We start from the raw sequence: 20954 nt of genomic DNA, 5'->3' as shown, positions 1-20954 counted from the left end.
TTTGCATGATTGAAAGCTTCATCCTTAAAATTGAGTTGGAAATGAAGAGGGATAGTGATGGACTTCATCCATCACTAAAATAAAACCCCTTTTAAAATACAGTCTTCAATATCGGAAACAAAAGTGCACTTTGAAATGAAAATGAAAAACATACTCAACTGAGTTAGGGAAGGGTAATAAGATAGGCAGGTGGAGTAAAATAAAAAATCTTATCACCTCTTCCTTTTCCTCAGATAAGAGCAATTTTGGATGCTCTAACACCGAGAGTATAGTTATACTTTTAATGATAATTTCATGATAAATTCTGAGTAGGCAAAAAATATCAGCTGCCTATAGCCTCAAGATAAATCAGTTCAAATAAAAAAAGCAGGAATAAGAAAGCCAGGATTGTATTGTAACAAAGAACTTCCTGAGAAGCTTGTTTTTGCTGTTATGAACCTCTGCCTTTGTACTGATTCATAAGATCTGTTAGTACAAATATTTTATGGCAATAATACATACAGTGTCATCGGTCAATTGACTTTTGGTAATATTTCTGCAACTAAATATACCCATCTATAAAAAGGCAGGTACCTGGCCTCCTCAGTGCAGGGAAACAGGCACTTCCAAAAGATATTCAATTCACCATGAACAAAGTTAGGTGTTCTACAGAAGCAGTACGAATCATCTCAGAGAGGCCCTCAATGGTTAAATGCAAAGAGGGATGAATCCAGCCCTTGTGGTTTACTACAGTATAAAATCTCAAGGGGACCTCTCCAAAGGTGGGAATAGTGTAGGAGAATTCAACCTCTGACAATAAATAAATAAATAAATAATCTCTGAGGTTTTGTTTGTTTGTTTTTTTAAAGGCTATTTACCGCTACAAGTTTGATCCTACACCACCACAAGAGACTAAATCCTTTGACTAGTAGCAAAATAAGAGAGAAGTTGTGTAAAAGACAGCTGGAAGAAACTGGAAACAAGGGCGTACCAAAGCAAGTTAAAGTCATTGCAGGGGTATGAGGCCATAGGTCTGAAGTCCCCAGAGACCAGGAACCGTCAGTCAAACAAGCATGGAATGGGCACTTTCCAATTCACCTACACCCTGCTGCCTTAGAGAAAGGCAAATATTCCATTCAGGTGATTTTCATCAGTCTGTTGCTAGCATCAATTTTCACTCACAAATGGGGAAAAGTGAAGCATCCAAAGCTTTCACAGCCATGGACTTTCAGTTAAGAACTGGTACCTCCCACAATTCCCAGCATGAAATTAGGTAAACACATCAGTTACTATTGCCACTTTTTAAAGTAAATTCCAGGCAAGAGATCTTAATTAAGACACCTTACTATGTTACATAAGGAAGCACAGCCATGGGACATCTTTAATAAACTATATAAAATTGATTGCATAATTGTAACCCTCAAAAGAATGGATTCACCTTACTGAATTTCAGAGTGTTTTCAATGCTGTGCTTCTAATGGATGCTTTTCTCAGGACTCTGCTTTTGTTGAAGCTTTACCAAATTAGTCATCCTCCTTGACTTGATCCAAAAATATATATATATATAAAATAATAAAAAAAAAATTGAACAGTCTCATTTTAAAATCTTTTAAGTTTTCTTCTTCTGCAGCCATAATCAATATCATTTTTTTCAGCCAGGTTGATGATGAGTACACAAAGCAAAGCTGTTCCAGCCTTCATATGGGCCCAGAAGGAACCCTGGGTCTCCTCTCCATGGGTCCTTCAAAGCCAGTGTTAAGTCCTGCCATTCAACCTAACATTTTCTCCCTTTAGAGCCTTTCTGAAGTGTCTCCACAAAATACCTCTTTTAAAGCTGCTTTTCAAAACAAGAAATCCAAAAAATAAATTTAAAAAATCTATCAAATAAAGAAAAACAAAAAAATAAAAGGACTGCTCAGAAGTTAACATAAGCTATCTTTTCACATTTTTGCTGAGCCCAGCCGTACGCTCAGAAGTGGATTCCTACATTTTCCTGGTGCTTCAACCCCACTCCCTCTTGGGCAACAGCTCCTCTGAGGACAAATCCATCCCTAGGCTATTTTCAGATAAAATCTGCTGACTTCTCCAAATCCAATCCCTGAGGAAATTGCGGATGGTTGAGAGAAAAGGCACAGACAGAGATGAGCCCAAATTGTTTAAAATGTCGGGTAAGCCCAAACATGCAATCACCTTTTCTTTGCATCTCAGTTTTTATGGATTTGTAGTCTCACGCCTTTGAGAGTCAAACTCCTGCTGCCAATGCAACTTATTAGCACTCCTGCAAGACTCACCCACCCATAACACAGCCATTCCTGGGGAAGTGGTAGGGCAAATGTCTGAGAAAAGATGGATTTATTCTGCTCTCCATGGCATGCTATAATTGATCCTTCCCTGTATCCCGCTCTCCTTTCTTTCTCTTGGCCACTGAGCTGGCAATTACTGCAGACTAAAGCTGTGTATTCAGTGTACTAGGAAAGAGAAAAATGAGCTTGTCCATGTCAGAGGGAAGGAAAGAATATAAATTGAGTCATATCAGCCACACAAAGGAAGGAGGAAAAAAAAAAAACACAACACAAAAACACAGAAATGAACAGTCCAGCCATTCCCAAACTAACAGCTGAGTAGGCTTTAAGCTGCCCCAGTGAGACTCCATGCTTTATCAATAAATTGCATTATCTCAGCCTTGATTATTTCTACTACAGCAGGTATCTGCAAAGTTATCAAGACCCTAGTGGCTTAATAAGATCCCGAAGAGATAGAGTTGATAATTGTTTCCTGACAGCTTTATGTCCGCAACTGATGCGTCTTTTAAGGTTTTGGTGTTCTTGCAGGCAAGTCTAAAGAGGAACATATGTTGTGTCTTATCATGTGTGGATTGTAGGGTGGTGCGGGGGAGAGCTGGAGGGGGAGGTGGCATTGATTTGAAGCAAGGAAACCCCTTCTTGTCAGTCAGCCTTGAGAGCTGCTTAGTGCCTTGTTAAATACACTGATAAATGCATATCTCGGTGAAGCTCCAGGAGGACTACTTCATGTCAGGAGATTTTATTTTGCAGATTGCCCTCTAGACAAGAGAAATCTGATTTCTGAACCTACACAAAAGGCTCGCTGTGCTTTGTGGGTGTATTGATCTGGCAGCACCACAGCAGCTGTGAGCTCGCATGTCTGTGCTGCCGGCATAATCAGAAACATGCTACATGCAGGATGCAGCAAGCTTCAAGAGCTTAACAAGCCAGATAGGGGGCCTGTCAATTCCTTTCAGGGCAAACAGCAGGGTAAAGAAGCAGCATATATGGAGAAATATCAAAGCTATTGCAACAAAAAAGGGATGAGGAAATGACAAAAGAAAATTAAAAACCGCAAGAAAATCACTGAAAGATACAAAGCGTCAGCTTATTCACCTATCATATGGATATGGTTGCTTTGCAGTACTCACACAAATGCAATATGCAGTAGAATTACATTTTGAAAACCAAAAACCTCATTTCAAAATAAGTCTGGGTGATATTCTAGTCTGTTTTCCTTTCTCATATTTTCCAGCCGTCATGAAGCCCTCCTGTGTTGAGCAAAGCTTTTTATGGTAGGAAAGAATCTGCTTTGCTTGTCTTTATGTTTTTCAAGCACCTTTCATCATCACAGAACATCATTTTTTTGGCTTGTGGATATGTTTATATATTATTTTTATCCTGCTTTCAGTACATATACATTTTCTCAAAATGGCTTTCTGCTAAATGTATGGGCTGACTTTCACAGTTCCCATTTTGCTACAATACTTATACCTGACATTGTCTGAAATGATGGTTTCTGTTCAGGCAGTAGCACAGTGAACAAAAGAAAGGTGATACTGGTAGTTTATAGCATATGGACTTGGCTTTGAGGTTAGTAAGTAAGTCATTAACATATGGTTTATTCTTGCAAATGCTCACACACAGAGCGCCTTCAGGCGTGCGAGGAAGCACAATGAACCAGGGGCACTTCCTCTGCATGACTGTGCAGAATGCCTCTCAGTTTTCCTTTTTCCACTGACACACCATGGAGAGAGCAGTTGAAAACCTGTGTGTTCTGGTCAGAGCTAATGCTACTGCAGTGATGAAATGTGCTTTTGTTTGTTCTCTATGCTTATGATTTGTGCATGATGTAAAAAGTATGGTAATCTCAGTTCTGCTTTCTCTTCCAGTGCGTGAGCTGTGTGATCCCTTAAGCATGCTTTGTTCCCAGGTAGCTACCCTCACTACACATTCATACTGCTCAAAATCAATCAGGCTTTTAAAACAGCTTTTGCCTTTCTTTGTGTAGTTAAATGTAGAAACTCCTTTCATAATTTTAAATAAATGAAAAGGTAGGATCAGAGGAGAATTAAATTAAAACAGAGTGGGAACAAGTGGTTCTGACCACAGTGGTAATATCTGGAAACCAACAATTATCTATCTTGGTAACTGTGCAATTACTATAGAAAATACCTACCAGTGAAAATGCACAGTAATGCATCTCTCTCCTCTGATGGCTGGGTCATGGAAAATATCCATTAACAGAAATACTGGATCTTATTCATCCAAGAACACCAAGGTGAATTAGACCTAACTATGTGCCAAAAAGACATCATTCCTCTATCTTTTCATTGGTAATTAACACCGGCAATTTAGAAAGATAGATGTATTCATCATACAGCTACATAAACCACTCACATATTCATGGAATAGCCTGTCTTCCCTCTAAGCTGTAGATATGAGTCATTTTAAAATTTCTTTGTAGGCTTTAAGTGTCAAAATTGTGGCTGTCAGCCACAAAGCTCTTTTGAGCTAACAAACAGGGCCTTGTCCAGTAAGCTACAGAGACCACAAAGCTAAGTCACTAAACCTTTCTGTTCTTTAGTTATTAAGCTGGAAAACATGGACACTATTAAGGACTCATTCTTTAATGGGTAGGGCATGGGTGAGGCAGAGGGCTCCACAACTCCAAGAGCTCTTGCTCAGGTGACAACATATTTAGAATTATAGAATCATAGAATCATAGAATATCCCGAGTTGGAAGGGACACATAAGGATCACCAAGTCCAACTCCTGGCACCGCACAGGTCTACCCAAAAGTTTAGACCATGTGACAAAGTGCACAGCCCAATTTCTTCTTAAATTCAGACAAGCTTGGTGCAGTGACTACTTCACTGGGGAGCCTGTTCCAGTGTGCAACCACCCTCTCGGTGAAGAACCTCTTCCTGATGTCCAGCCTAAACTTCCCCTGCCTCAGCTTAACACTGTTCCCACGGGTCCTGTCACTGGTGATAACGGAGAATAGGTCACCTCCCTCTCCACTCCCCCTCGCGAGGAAGTTGTAGACTGCGATGAGGTCCCCCCACAGCCTCTTCTTCTCCAGGCTGAACACGCCAAGTGACCTCAGCCACTCCTCAATTGTCTTCCCCTCTAGGCCCTTCACGATCTTCGTCACCCTCCTCTGGACACTCCCCAACAGTTTAATGTCCTTTTTGTACTGTGGTGCCCAGAACTGCACACAGTACTCGAGGTGAGGCCGCACCAGCACAGAGTAGAGCAGGACACTTCCCTCAACCAACTAGCAATGCCGTGCTTGATGCATCCCAGGATACGGTTGGCCCTCCTGGCTGTCAGGGTGCACTGCTGGCTCATATTCAGCTTGCTGTCAACCACAACCCCCAGATCCCTCTCTGCGGGGCTGCTCTCCAGCGTCTCGTCACCCAGTCTGTACGTATAGCCAGGGTTGCTCTGTCCCAGGTGCAGGACCCAGCACTTGCTTTTGTTAAACTTCATGTGGTTGGTGATCGCCCAGCTCTCCAATCTGTCCAGATCTCTCTGCAAGGCCTTTCCACCCTCATCCGAGTCCACAACTCCTCCAAGTTTGGTGTCATTGGCATATTTGCTCAAAACACCTTCTAGTCCTACATCCAAATCATTTATGAAAACATTGAAGAGGACTGGCCCTAAAATGGAGCCTTGAGGGACCCCACTAGTGACCATCCGCCAGCCAGATGTGGCCCCATTTACCAAAACCCTTTGAGCCCTGCCCATCAGCCAATTGCTCACCCATAGTATGATGTTTTTGTTTAGCTGTATGATGGACATTTTGTCCAGTAGGATCCTATGGGAAACCGTGTCAAAAGCTTTGCTGAAGTCCAAAAAGATCACATCAGCTGGTTTCCCTTGATCGACTAGATGGGTGATCTTATCATAAAAAGAAATCAAATTTGTTAGGCAGGACCTACCCCTCATGAACCCATGTTGGCTGGGACCTATGACTGCATTGTCCCCCAGGTGCGCTTCAGTAACTTCAAGGATCGTACTCTCCATAATTTTACCAGGCACTGACGTGAGACTGACAGGCCTGTAATTGCTAGTGTCTTCTTTCTTACCCTTCTTGAAAATTGGCACAACATTTGCCAGCTTCCAGTCCAATGGGACCTCTCCAGATTCCCAAGATCGTTGAAAAATAATTGAGAGAGGTCCCGTGATGATGTCAGCCAGCTCTTTAAGTACCATGGGATGAATACCATCCGGACCCATGGACTTGTATGGATATAGGTGGAGCAGCAAATCCCGCACACGTTCAGGGTTGGTTGGGAGTTTGTCATTCCCACCATCATGGTCCTCCAGCTCAGGGTACCCTGGGTCCTGAAGCCCATCATCAGTGTTGAAGACAGAGGCAAAGAAGGTGTTAAACATCTCTGCTTTGCCTATGTCATTGTCTGTGAGGAGACCCTCCCCATCTAGTAGCAGACCTATGTTTTCTTTGGTTCTCCTTTTTCTGTTCACATATCTAAAAAAACCTTTTTTATTGTCTCCCACAGACATGGCCAGCTTCAACTCCAGTTGGGCTTTGGCCATATGAATTTTCTCCCTACAAACACGAACAGCATCCCTGTATTCCTTCCTCATCGCCTGACCCTCCTTCCAGCAGACGTACACTTTCTTTTTTCGACTAAGCTCCGGTAGAAGTTCCCTGGTCAGCCAGGCCGGCCTTCTGCCCTGCTTGCCTGACTTCCAATATTTTGGAATCGCCTGATCTTGCGCTTTTAGGAGGCAGTGCTTAAAGATTGACCAGCACTGGTGGACACCAATGCCTTCAAAAGCAGTTTCCCAGGGGACCTTGCTGACTAGTTCCCTGAGCAGCCTGAAGTCTGCTTTCCCCATATCCAGGGCTGAAGTTTTGGTGGCAGTTTTCCTTCTGTCACCATAAATTCTAAACTCAACAACTTCATGGTCACTATGACCAAGACGGCCGCCAATTGCCACATCTCTCACAAGACCCTCTCTGTTCTCCAGAAACAGATCTAGGGGAGCATCTTTCCTAATTGGCTCTCTTAGCGCCTGCACCAAGAAGTTATCATCTAGGTGCTTTATGAACCTCCTGGACTTGCTCGTGTCAACTGTGTAGTGATCCCAGTTGAAGTCCAACAAGTTGAAATCCCCCATTAGGACAAGGGGAGTTGATCTCAAGGCATCTCTTAGTTCTGCAAAGAATAATTCATCAGCGTTGTCATCCTGGCCAGGTGGTCTGTAATAGACTCCCACAACAACATCACCTTTATTTGTTCGTCCCTTAATCCTTACCCAGAGGCTCTCAACTTTGCCATCGCCAACTTGAAGTTCCACACAGTCCAGCCCATGCTTCATATACATCGCCACCCCGCCACCTCGCCTACCCTGCCTGTCCCTCTTGAAGAGCCTGTAACCATCTATTGCAACACACCAGCCACAGGACTCATCCCACCGGGTTTCGCTTATGCCAATGATGTCGTAGCTGCGGGACTGGGCCAAGACTTCTAGCTCCTCCATTTTATTCCTCATACTGCGTGCATTTGTGTAGAAGCACTTCAAATGCGCCTCCCTACACGCAGCACCTTGTGTAGCCAACTGAAGGGCCTCACTAGCACACAGTCCCTCTGATTCTAGCACACCATCCCTTAGCTCATCACCAGTATGCCTGGTTTTATCCCCTTCCCCCTTCAACTCTAGTTTAAAGCCCTATCTATCAGCCCTGCCAACTCCTGAGCAAAAATCCTTACCCCTCTCTGAGAGAGGCGCATCCCATCTGGTGCCAGCAGGCCCGGTGTCGTGTAGACCTTCCCGTGATCGAGAAACCCGAAATTCTGCTGGTTGCACCAGTCCTGAAGCTACATGTTAATGTGATGAGTCTGTTTGTCAGCATCGATCCCCCCTATCGGAAGGACAGAGGCAAACACAACCTGTGCCCCTGATCCTTTAAGTAGTCGCCCCAAAGCCCTAAAGTCCCTTTTGATCGCTCTCGGACTTCTTGTTGTTACCTCGTCATTACCAGCCTGAAAGACCAGTAGTGGGTAGAACTCACAGCCCTGTACACGCCGCTTGCACCTTGGTTGTCTCCAATTTGGAAACCAGATATTAGGATATCACTTCCTCTAATCAAGAGCTAGAGAAGAGTAGCAAAGCCAAAGAACTTCTTCGTGCCTTTGGTATCAGAGAACTCACAACCTGAGGCAGGCTGGGCCTTCCTCCAAAGAGGAAACCGTATGTCTCCATCGACTCAGTATGCAGATCAGGCACTTGCTTCAGGAGGACTGCTTCACGAGATAGCAGAAATCCAGGTATTCTGGATCTCGTTCCAAATTCTGCTTTACTTCTGCAACTGGAAAAGCAGCACTGACTACAGAAGAAAAACCTTTCTTGTTTTATGTGTTCTCAGACATGCCCATACTGCATCTAGATCTTGGTCAGAGACACAGCCTCTCTTATTACAAAAGGACACGAAACACTCACCACTTCAGCCAGGCATGGTTGGGTTGGTGATGGACAAATAAAATGTACTGCAATCTCTCCTCTATCATGAGACTGGAGTACAAGTAGCACTAAGCAGAGCTAATGGAGGGATTTCTCCACCCCTCTCATTTCTTCCACATCCCTCTGATAGGCCTGAGCCAATGTAGTTGCCATAGTTGCCTACTTACTTAATATGTTGTTTCACCTGTCTCTTCCATTTCTCTCTCCCTTTAATCTCTCACTATATGCTGAAACTGCTAGATCATTCAGAGAAGGGTTGATACTTATTTTGTTTGTAACACCTAGTACTCTGAGGTGCTAAATAGCATCTGTAGGCACTTTCAAGAAGCAAGCAATGCCATGCCTTTTGAGCAATTGCTGTGGCAGTATTAATAAATATTTCCCCCGCTTTACAAAATGATGATTACAAAGCAAATGCAATTCACTCCACAATGCGAATGGTGGTAAATCAAAGCAAGAAGTGATGTTCTGGGCTATCTGGTTCCTCTGCAGACCTTGTGTTAGCTTTTATCTGTTTGTTATTATCTACACTTGTTTTGTTCAGGTCTCAGCATCCGCTACGTCCCCACACAAGCACTCATTAAGCTCTTCCTCCCACAATATTTTAAGTAAAGACTTGTCTTCCAGAGCTTTCTCAAGGTTGTAGCTCAGATAAATGCAAAATATCGGACAAAGCTGAAAACTGTGCTCTCATCTTAACTCTGACAGTTTTTATCAAGGTCTTCCAGGTCAGTAGAATTCAGAGCTTCTTTTTCTTTGCCAAATTTAGGAGCTGGTCACTATTCCTTATAACCAATTACTACTCATCAACTAGGTCTTATCTCTGAGGCAGTGGCAGTTGATATGAATGGAATTAATCTAAGTTATGCCCCTTGGGCCTTATCCCTAAAATCTTCAGTGAGAACTTGACAGACCCATTAGTTAACAGTGAAGTCATGGCTTCTTAATATAATTCTGGCTTATTAATTAATGAACCATGTAAATCACATTCAATATAATGATGAGGTAGCCTCAAATTAAATTGGTATGGAGGTCAAGGAAGGAAGGTGAATAAGCTCAAGCGTTTTGTTGCCTTTGACTGGATATGCTTTCTCTCCTTCTCTTCTTTGACCAGACTAGTTCACACAGCCAGCACTGGCCAACTGACAGGGACATCTCTGTCTACATGTAAATTGATGAATTTCTCCTGACCTCAGAGAGAAGCTTAGAACAACCCCTGGAGCAACCTGAAGAAGTAGTGTTATCAGAAACCACACTGTTCTTCTCTCCAAACAGCAAAGGATTCATTGCATGCCTGGCCACCTGGGGTTGGGGGGATCGGCCAAGTAGGTTTTCTCCTGATGGTTATTGCTCAGCCTAGGGCTGACAATCTGAAAAGCTGTGGAGTTGTACAGATTGTAGTCTTCACCCATACAAAGCAAAAAGGCAATAAGCACATCCATATCAGAGGAGAATAACATCCTCACATATTGCAGAAGACTCAAATCCAGCAGATCTACCAGAGGATGGCACAAAGTGAGCAACAGGCTCCCTCCCCCGGTTTAACAGACAGAAACTAAAAAATAAAGCCACAGAGGATAAAAAGATAAATTAAGAAACACAGATTGTGAATTATCAGGCAAATTACAACAACTGGTAGAGTTTTCACAAGCCCAGCTCAGGAAACTACATGGAGCTCTGAGGTGGTCAGCTGGTGGAGGGCAGCTCTGAGGAGAGGTTGTCCTCCATGCCAGAGCTGCGCTCAAGGGGAAGGCAACACCACTGCAAAGGAGGCTGCCAGCTCCCAAAAAGTCTCCTGCCTGAGAGGCTGCCTGCACCCTGCATCTCAACTTCTTCTGGTAAGAATAGACTGTGAAGTCAAAGAGGGGACATTCCAGGAGCATATGAAGTGAGAGCACCTTCACCAGTCCCAGGTAAAGGTAAGCCATAGTGGAAAGAAGCAGGCATGTAGACAGTTGTGGTATTGATATTTGTTTTCCTTGAATGCATCATCTAACAAACATTTTCCTGGAGTCTGGCTCTTACTCAGTTTTGCTTGGGCACCCTCAGAGGACAAAAATGTAGGTGCTGAGTATGACTCACACCCACCGACCTGATCTCAGTCAGTATCAGGAAACTGCAGCGCAGGCCAAGGAATGGAAGATCACGTCACCTCATCCCATAGGAACGATATCCCCAGGAATGTCATAAAGCCCAGAGAGCTCAGAGCATATCTGAGCTGTCATTAGTTAGGATAGCCTCTGTGTAACGCAATCTTGACTCTTTAATCTCAAGCCATTCACAGGACTATTTCACTAGCATTTTTTTTTCTTTTTTTTTTTTCATCTTTATTTTTTGGAGAGAAGAGAGCAGAGGTAATTGAATAATAAGACTGGCAGCAAAAACACCAAGTTCTTTAACTGTCTTTGCCAACCTCCTTTGTGACTGACAGCATGTCATGTCACTTTTTTGTCTCAGTTCTCTACTAGTATATGAGGATAACAATAGTCCAAGTGGTTTTGAGAGACTAAATTCAGTAATGTCCAAAGCCAAAGCCCATTGAAGTCAATGGAAAAGCTCTCAATTACCTTGAAGGGCTTCAGGTCAGATCTTGCTTATTCAGCATTATAAGAGGCATTTGAAAACCCTTTAAATAGTGCCATATGTGTGCAAAGGTATTGCTTATTACAGGACCGTAGAACAAACTTTTCAGCTGCTACAAGCACACACGAATAATACCTTTTCTCAGCCTCATTTTTAACAATCTTTGCTCCGTCTGAAAAATCGTTGCAAATTATGTCAATACTTACAATTGTCTTCAACACCCTATCAGACAAAGCATTTATTCTCTTGCCTACAGACTCCTTTTAATCTGCAAGAAATGCAGATCTAGATAGGTCTGAAGGCAATGAAGTAATGCACCATAGCTGTCATTCTTTAACGGTTTATGGTCAGTCTTTGTAAACCTTCATGACAAGTTTCAGTTGATTGACAGCTACTGGGCTAGAGCCCCACAAACAGGTTTTAAAGGTCCAAGACAGACCTAATTTTCTCTAATAAGATTAGATGCCACAGCTCAAGACTGCCCTATGAATAAAAAGCCATCACTTATAATGGTCTGTCTACTTGTTACTCTGCACAGAGACTGACAAAATTCACTGTAGCTCTGGAGTGTAGTCAGTAGTCTCTCAGACCTGTTGAGAGCCTTTATGGTCACAAGGATCAATCTGATATCAAGGTCAAGGTCTCTACTCCATCCAGATAATTTGGTACAGAAGCTCTACAACAGACTCACATGCAAGCGACAGAAAGCTCTGGTGCTGGCTGCAATGATGGTGTTTCATACTTTTCTGTTTAGGCAAGAGCAGGACAAAATACTGACGAGGCAGTTCACATTGAATAAAACAATGAGAAGGGAGAAAGATGCCATTTTGAAAGCACTTGGAGATGCCCAGTGTTAAAACTCTGAGCTATGTGAAACTTCTTAAATGAAGTCATTTTTTGAGAGAAATAAATAAATAAATAAAGCAAAATTGGTGATACTAAACTCAATTAGATACAATCACGTTGTTTATTTAGTTATAGACCACAATGAATACATTAAGCTAAACATTTTAGTGTTTTCTATAAAAATATGTGCTGTTTCTTGAACACACAACTTTATAGAAAACTTTACTTAATTTTTATTGGAAAATTTCAAATATGCTTGAAAAGATTTTAAAACATCAAAACAAAATACTTCCTGTTGAAATGAAATGTATTATCCAGAACAGTTTGCTTGTCCCTCTGAATTTTCAAAATGATCGACAAATTAGAAAACAAAACACAAAACACCTTCCACCCAGTTCTAATAAAATAATTTCTTACCACAGTTGTGCCTGAGGGTTTGTAGTCTCCAGCAGTTACAGAGTATAAAAAGAGAGAAAGTGGGAAAGATAAGATTGAAGGGGAACTCCAACCCAATAACACAGACATTTTGCAGGCAGTAAATGCTAAAGTATTATCATAGTAATTGACATCACAAATGCTCCAAGCTAAATGTATTGATTGTCAAGGTCAGCATTTTAGGCAGCAACAGCAGACATCCTTATCCATTAGCCCTGAAATATTGATTTCAGTCAGGAAAATAAAAGCCAGGAAAAGGAAAATACTTGAGCAATAAAATGATCTTTCTCTATCTTTGTCTTCCAGACATGAGAACAGACACCCTGTTCAGAGCATGTCTGCATTTATAGAATTGCTGAAGACTCGCATGAATTTCCCATTCCTCAACCTATTCAACATACATTTGTATTTGAAATGGCTAAAAAAAATAAAAATAATAAAATAAAAGACTACTCCAAATGCAGAATCAAGAAAATAGACAAGGGCATAGCTTTGGCTTTATCTTGCTTGACAGAGGAGGGTGTATCGCAAAACCACAAGTTCTTTTGCTAATATTATCATAGAAGTTACAAAGAAAATGCTTTGTAAATGAAACCTGGTAAGTGCCAAATGCTTAATTATATAGCAAATACCAACCATTAAAAAAGTGTCCCAAGGCTAGAAACATTCTTTAAAATTGCTTTCTCAGCAATTGTTGCCTCAGCTTTTTAAACTGTATTACTTAAAATGAAAAACAGCACGATTAAACACAATGAACTAGTTTTAGAAATCTGGACAGAAGTGAAAAAAATAATCCCAAGCACTTAACTCATAGCATGCACTTTTTAAAGACAAATAATTGTCCGTGTGTTCTTTGGCTATGTGTGTCACTAAATGTTGTTCAACACTACCTCGTATCATTTGGTGAAACCCTGTTGTAAAAAGGTACCTTATGAAGCTGACTATTGTGATTTTCTAAATTCGTATCTATAAGGCAAAGGTAAACACAATTCTCAGAACAGCAGACACTCCAGGGCTATGATCATTTTTTCTTTAATAAACATTCTAGTTCCCTGCTAGAAATAATTGTCTTTGTGCTTTTTTTCTGTCACACAGCAAATTTTCATGAGGAATGTAGCAAAGCAATCGGTGTATGCATATGGATGTAGTGGCCAAAGGCAGGCAGACAAATTACACTAAGTACATCTGAAGAAGCAGCTGCCGTCTGCAAGAATGAAACCATGCAGCAAGAGCTGCAGTGGCCATAACTACAGTAAGAAGTGCACAAATGGAAAGTGATTGGAGCACATAACATGGAGCACATAACAAAAGACAGCATAGCTGGAAACAAAAATGTTGCTTTCAACTTTGAGGGTATGGTTAGAAAAGATAGCACCTTAAGTGTTTATAGAAAGTAACAATGAGATGGACTTTTTGGTTAGGGCATTTATGACTGAACTATTGATGGGACCAAAACAATATACGCATGACTTGTCTTCTTTTTACTCTAACCAAGTCAAAAAAAACTAGTCCTGCTTCCACATGTTTATGTACCATTGCACTACAGCTTGGAAACTTTAATTATAATGGGAGGTAATGAATCTTACATTTATGTTGTCTCTTTCTTCCTGTAAGTTTCCATTATATATCAGCAGACTGCTATGCAGATATAGCTATTTCCTAGAGACAAACATGACAGCTCGGTATAACCACAACCTGGGCAGCAGTAGAGGGATGAAATTTTGGCCAACAACACCAGGGAAAAGTGCCATGGGAACCACTAGATTTACACAGAGGAAACACATTGTTAATATGAATGACCAATGCAATAAAAACCTGAAATATATTCCTTTATCTGTTTATTCCCTTGGGAAAGTGGAGGAGTGAAGCCACTCACTTAGACATGCATAAGCAGTTCTAGGGCTCCCAGTCTATCCTAAGCACTTTATTTAGAGAGAAGGTAGGAAGGCAAGAGGGAAGGAAGGGAGAAGTACAGGAGAAATAACTAAATTCTCTTTTTACAGAAGAATTAGAGCTTCAACATAACGGTGGAAATGGAATAAACTGAAGATGATGTCTACATGGATGGGCACAAGCAGCACAACGTCTGCTCCACCTGTGCTCCAAGGCAGACAGGTAGAAGGCAGGAATGGTCTGTGCAGTCCTAATGCCTACACATGTACCTAGCTGGCTTCTGAAGAAAGAGAAGCTCCTACGTGCTACAGTGATTATGTAATCTCTATTATGTACTGATTTTCAGTGCAACTCACAGGACTCAATAAGAAGAAGAAGTCAGGCCTGCTGCTTGTACGTAGGGTCAGTGGTTCCTATCTTCCCTTTTCTCAAATGGTTTTAAATGAGATGAAGCTATCTACAGTTATCGTTATGTTTCCAATTTCATACTGCCTACCATGGGCCAAATAGCCCTGTGAAAATCATCCAGTCTGCTCTCACACCAGTTTTACAACAAAGGCATGAGCCGATTTCATTTATAGTTTCCAGACATACGTATTCATAGAAGAAAGAAAAATTTTATTCACTGTATAGAAATAGAATTACTAACAGACAGAACCTAGCCACCCTCTTTTATTAATTTACCTGTCAGACATCAGGTTTCACAGTTCAGCTCAGGTGGAAAAAATCTTCAGAGACAATTCTCGAGTTTTTCTTTGTCTTCAGAAAAACTTTAGGAGAATTTTCTATCACTTCTCATTTCTCAGAGAGTCAGCCTAGATAAACAACAAAACCATCTGCAGTATTTGCAAGTGAGACAAGTGACAAATGATTAAACATTTAATGCCTTTAAATTAGAGCAATTTCCTTCAATAAGAGAGAACATTCATTTCCCTGGAGCTCAAAAAAAAAAAAAAAAAAAAAAAAGCTCAACTTTATCAATATTATAAATGTATTCTACCTCTAACTGACTGCAAGGTAACTAGAATTAGTGGAGCCCATAGCCTGATTTCATCAGGTACATATTAAACCAACATTTCAAGGACAGAAGCAGGCAAATTGATTAATTTTGTGCTGTTTCCTAAGCAAGTGCACGAGAAACACATCACAGTAGGCTGAAAATCGCAGAAATTTTCACTACTATGCAGAAAAATCAGAGTCCTTGTTGGCTCAAGCTTCACAGAGGCTTACAGCTGTTTTGCCCTTTTGCTCTCATGTTTTGCTCTAAACCAAATGTTATCCAACAGTCTGAACCTCTTTTGTGTATAAAAACAAATGAGAAAAAATGACTTGAAGCAGAGTGACTGACGAGAACTGGGACTGAGCTAATGAAAAGCTAATACACAGTCTACATAGCTGCAGGTTGTTCTGCACACTGGGTGGACTGCGAAGAACTAACATCCTTGGAGAAAGACTCCAGGGGAGATTCAAGGACACATAAGGAATATGCAAGTATTGGAGGAAGGAACTGCGCAGGAGGCACTCCTGGTAACCACAGATCTCTTTAGAGATGCAAGTACAAGAACAAAATATTCTAGGCTGGTGGCAGGTCTCCTGTCTACTGAAAGAGAAGTATTTTTCAGTCAGTTCTTGCCAAGACCTAGATTTTGATGTTAGCACTCAAGTATAATATACGTCCTCTATAAATATGAGGAAATGTCTGGGTCTTTTTGGCAGTTACGGTGGACATTGAGCTCTCTTTTCTGGTTTATAAAACTGCTAAGCACAGATTCAAAAAACAACACACAAATAGGAAAAGAAAACATTTTCAGATATACATACCACGTATGTACAATGACAGCAATTCAGACACATTTACAGCACTTTATATTATAGATAGATTCCAAGCTCTCATTACCTAGATCAGACACTGGTGAGGTTGAGTCTACATGAGTAAAGTTTAATCCAATTCTTTTAAGGGACCAGCTCATGCTATGACAGCACCTAAGGAGCAATTTAATCATAACCATTCTGTTATTCAGAGAAAACAGCCCTTTCCTGCCAGCAAACATAAAAACAAACAAACATTGTGGATGCTGCATGAGCAGTTCTCTCTCCTTTTCAAAAGTGTCATCTATCAGACAGATCCAGGAACAACTAAACACTCTGAATACCCTCATCCACTACTTCTTTCACAGATAAAACATAAAATGTAAAACAGAAAGACGCAAACAATCAAAAATGTACTTGAAGTACTGGAAGACAATTTATGTAGTCATAGGAATTTCTCTGCTGACCGACTCAGACTGACCTAAACAATTTATTTCCACAAACATAAGGTCACTGCACATCAAACACATACTACAGTTGCAGGAGCTAGGCCAGTTCTTTCTACATTGGCCTTTTGCATCAATCCCATTATCTTTCCAGCAGATCAGCTCTGCATGAGATGAGTACTTGTGCATTAACTTGTGTCCTTGTCCGCCCTCCCTGACAAACTAGAATCTCACAGTCTCTCAGAGTATTTATGTTTATTAATACATCCTGGATTGCCTCTCTTTTATTTTGCACCTATGATACTCCCACAGAAAACGTGTTAGTAGGAAAACCCCTTTTGTGAATTCACTAATTCCAATCTTCATTCCTTAGAAAAAGAGAAAGCCACAGAAACAAAGATATAAATTATACTATATTAGGGGTTTTATGGTGCAATACTGATCCATAAATTCACGTTTCTCCATGTCAAATTTATTTTTAAAAATATTATTGAATATTTTGTTAAGTACTGCACTATAGATATTTGCATAGAAATATTGAAAAATTGTGATCTGTCCCCACATAAAAATTGTGACATCTTGTGTGACAAATTAGGAAGATGCTTTAATATCAACAGCATAAGCTATAGCACTTGACCTAGAATCCATCTAAGTAAATAGAATGACTGCGTAGGATTTATCTGGCTGTTAGTTTGGACTTCAACCCAGCTGACTAGCAGTCAAATCATGACAGTGTTATTTATGGTGTCTGTACTATATTATCAGTTTAAACCAACTTTATATAAGATGATGGTAACTTTTTTATTTATTCTAATATAAATAAAGGTACATACCTGATCACAGTGCTTTATGTAGCTTTTAGAGTAGCACTAATATTGAGTTCTGTTCATTCTACTATTTTAAACAAAATCTTTTTGTTGTTGTTGTTTTTATGTCCATTTTCAATCTGCAGACAAGATTCTGGAACACGGTCTTCTTCTCTCAGCACAGCACCATTGACAAAATCTGCCCACTCACCAGTTTTGCTTCAAAACACTCAGAATTCATGGTATAACAAATTGCATCTATGAATTCACAGGGATCCCTGCAGTTCCTGGAATCCCCTGAGCAAGAAGACAGGTGAAATATTAAAAAAAAAAAAAAAGGAGAAGAAAACCAAAATGTTCTGCAAAGAAAGGCTTGGGGCCAGATTTATATAGGGTCTCAAGCACTGTGATAATGAATGGCATATCTAGCGCAAGGGCACCTGGCCCGAGGAGCAGAAGACTCAGTCTTGAGTCAGATGTTTATTGTTTTACACAACATGAGGAACATGCGGTGTCTAGGAACATGACTCAGCTGTAAAGATTGTGTTAACTGTTTTTAGTTAGATTTCCTTTTTCAAAACAACTTCTTTGCATGTAGGTGCAAAGGTTGTCTTCTTTCTAATGGAGCGGAAGCATATCTCACTTGGAAATGCATGAAACTTAATATTTCTGAACATCACAAATGAGCTAGGTTTCAATACTAATTAAGTGGGAAGACCTCAGCACAAGTTTATAGTGGCAGTCTTGTTCTCGTTATCTAATATGGCCCACTCAATTTTAGGGTATGTCTCCAGGGATAGAGAAGGAGTTCTCAAAACCAAGCTATTCATAACATGCCTGCTACCACCATACACATCTCTGTACTTGAAGGTGTTGGTTATTGATATGTTTAAGGCAACTTACCAAATGTCAGAGCAAGAAGCCAAGGAATAAAGCCTTTCGGGGTTCTTTGACACTGTTCTGAGTGAGATGTCTGTCACAGCCTCTCTATTGCAGGGCAAAGTGAGACAGAGCATATTGGTAAAGGTAGGAGATCACTGGGGAAGTTCGATGATCATACAGTTCACGAATCTATTAAAGACAAGTAAATCATCTGTAAGTCTGAAGTGTGCTGAAATGCTTTGAATTAAGGACATCTTAAATAGATTTGATTATCAGGAATATTTTTGACATTATTGAAAATTTCTTTCAAGAAAAAAAAAAGTATTTGCAAACAGATGATAATTAACTTTATTTTAAGCAACATCTTAGTCCACTGCTTCAGGTTCTGACCTCCTAAAGCACATGAACTAACAACTCCACAGCAGAAGTGTTTCTCAGCTGTGCCTGGAGGTTGCTGTGGTCCAGAGCAGTAAAGCAACTACCTACCCAAACTACCATGCACTGGTCCAGTCTGCAGAATACCCCTGATATATGTAAACCAGATTCCCTTCAGAGGGAACTGAACCAGAACCTCAACTCCAGATATGTATTAACATGTAGACTACTGCAGCCCCTGGTGGGGACAACGAGGTCTGAACCAAGAAGTAAGCTGCATCACCACAAGAGCTCGTTGCATTTACCAAACATGTATGTGTCTAAGAAAGGTCTCAAACAATCAAGAACTTCCATGACCCTCCTGCAGTGGCTCTCACACTTTATAAAGGACCAAGTGCTGCATGTGCTTCCCATTTGCTGTTAATTGGCAGTCCTTAAGTCATCTCTGCTGCTCCTTCTCTCCCCAAGGACTAATGTGGCTATATACCCTCTCCTGTCTTTATCTATTCTGCCTTCTGTTGTTCTCCCCCCGTGATGAAACTTCCAGTCCCAGCAGGCTGTTAACCTCCCTTCAGGCAGCAAGAGGATTGGCAATCAATGCCACTAAGTAAATAAACAATAAATTCAGTGATAAAGCAATGCTCCCAAACCACCATACAGAGGTGTTGTTATGCTAGCCCTCTCCTTACCCACCGCAGCAGGCAGTGCAGAGGACCAATTTTAATCCTAGTTTTGGCATAGAGACATGTGCATCCCATACCCTGACTCACTTCTACAGTGCCACGTCCCTTGTTAGTGCAAACATCAATGTTCCTTGCCAGCAGTCTGCTTTTAAATTTGAAGACAGCTCATAAAGGTAGAAATAAGGGTTTCTGAGCCATTGTTTCTTGCAAATCTCTCTGGAAAAGCAGTAGGATTTTGAGGAAAAAAAGAAGTAAAGATTCTAAAATCATTTGTCTCAACAACAGATTAGAAGTATGTCAGCAGCTCATAATAAAAGAGAATTAGGTCTCCCAGAGAGCAGTTTTTAAAAGTAATTAATTTTATTCAGAAGAGTCAATTCAAGAGAGTTACAGAAAATTCATGAGATTTTGTCCTCATGGCACAGGAGGTTAGAAGAGAAAAGACACCTGCCTTATTACATTTTAGTCTCTAGAGGCAGTTCACAAAATTATTAATTATACAAATACATTAATCAGGAGAGTTCCGTGTCTTCTCTGACTTCACGTGACCATTCTCATGTGCCAAAAATGTCATTTTTTTTTCACAAACAGAACCACCAGCAGTATGTGTAAGTGCTTTTATTAGAGATAACAAGACCTCAGAAGTGAGGAAAAGATGGACAAGTGAAATGAAATAGCCAGGAGTGCTCACGTCAGTCGTGCTCATTCTCATACATGCCTTCCCACGCTTTTGGCAACATGTTTGATAACTGAAACTTGAAGGCATCTAGCGATATCTAGTATTCATCTAAACTAAACAAACAACAGCAGAGAGCGCAGCCTCTCCTCCTCTTCCCTCAGATTAATTTAATTTATTGCATCCTTTCACAGATAAGCAACAGCTAACGTGCAGCCAGCCGTCATTATCAAGGCTTGTTTTGTTTTCTTATGGTTTGGGCTAAGAAAAGCGTTTAGGCCTGAAATGAGACTTCCTTTATTTTCCGTAAGAGTGAGTGAGAATGAGGCACGTTCCTCACGTCGTGCAAGAATGGCTGAGATGGAGACCCTCGGCCCTAGGTGCAGAGTCCAACGCAGCCCCTCTTCTGCCAGCTGGCTGGGCAGCCCAGAGCTGCTGCCCTCATGTCCCCTCCTGTCCTGGGGCAGAGGCAAATCGGATCCTGGGCTGCATTTGCAGGGGAATTACCAGTGGAGACAGGAAAGTGATCGTCCCACTCTACTCAACACTTGTTGGGAGGGCCACGAGGATGATCAAAGGGCTGGAGAACCTGCCCTATGAGGAGAAACTGAAGGAGACAGGTCTTTTCACTCTGTAGAAAATAAGGCTCTGTCGGGACCTCATCACAATATTCAGTACTTAAAGGGTGGCTACAAAGAGGCAAAGGGCCTCTGTTCACAAGGAGCATGGAATAAGAATAATAAACCAGCATCACAAGCTAA

General features: G+C 41.1%; 1 long non-coding RNA gene across 1 annotated transcript in view; it reads right to left on the bottom strand.

Annotated features, from left to right (window-relative positions):
* Positions 1–19830, bottom strand: part of LOC310895942 — a 39703-nt gene extending 19873 nt beyond the window's left edge. The window contains exons 1-5 of the long non-coding RNA XR_014581061.1: positions 18946–19830; positions 18481–18648; positions 17605–17874; positions 16414–16499; positions 15201–15331 (exon numbers count right to left, since the gene is read on the bottom strand). This is a non-coding gene — a long non-coding RNA (uncharacterized lncRNA). The remainder of the gene's footprint in view (positions 1–15200; positions 15332–16413; positions 16500–17604; positions 17875–18480; positions 18649–18945) is intronic.
* Between the last annotated feature and the right edge of the window lie 1124 nt (positions 19831–20954).

This window comes from Anser anser (genome assembly GCF_964211835.1).
Source record: "Anser anser genome assembly, chromosome: 1".
NCBI lineage: Eukaryota > Metazoa > Chordata > Aves > Anseriformes > Anatidae > Anser > Anser anser.
Note: the sequence above shows the minus strand (reverse complement) of the source record. Positions and strands in the feature narration are given on the sequence as shown.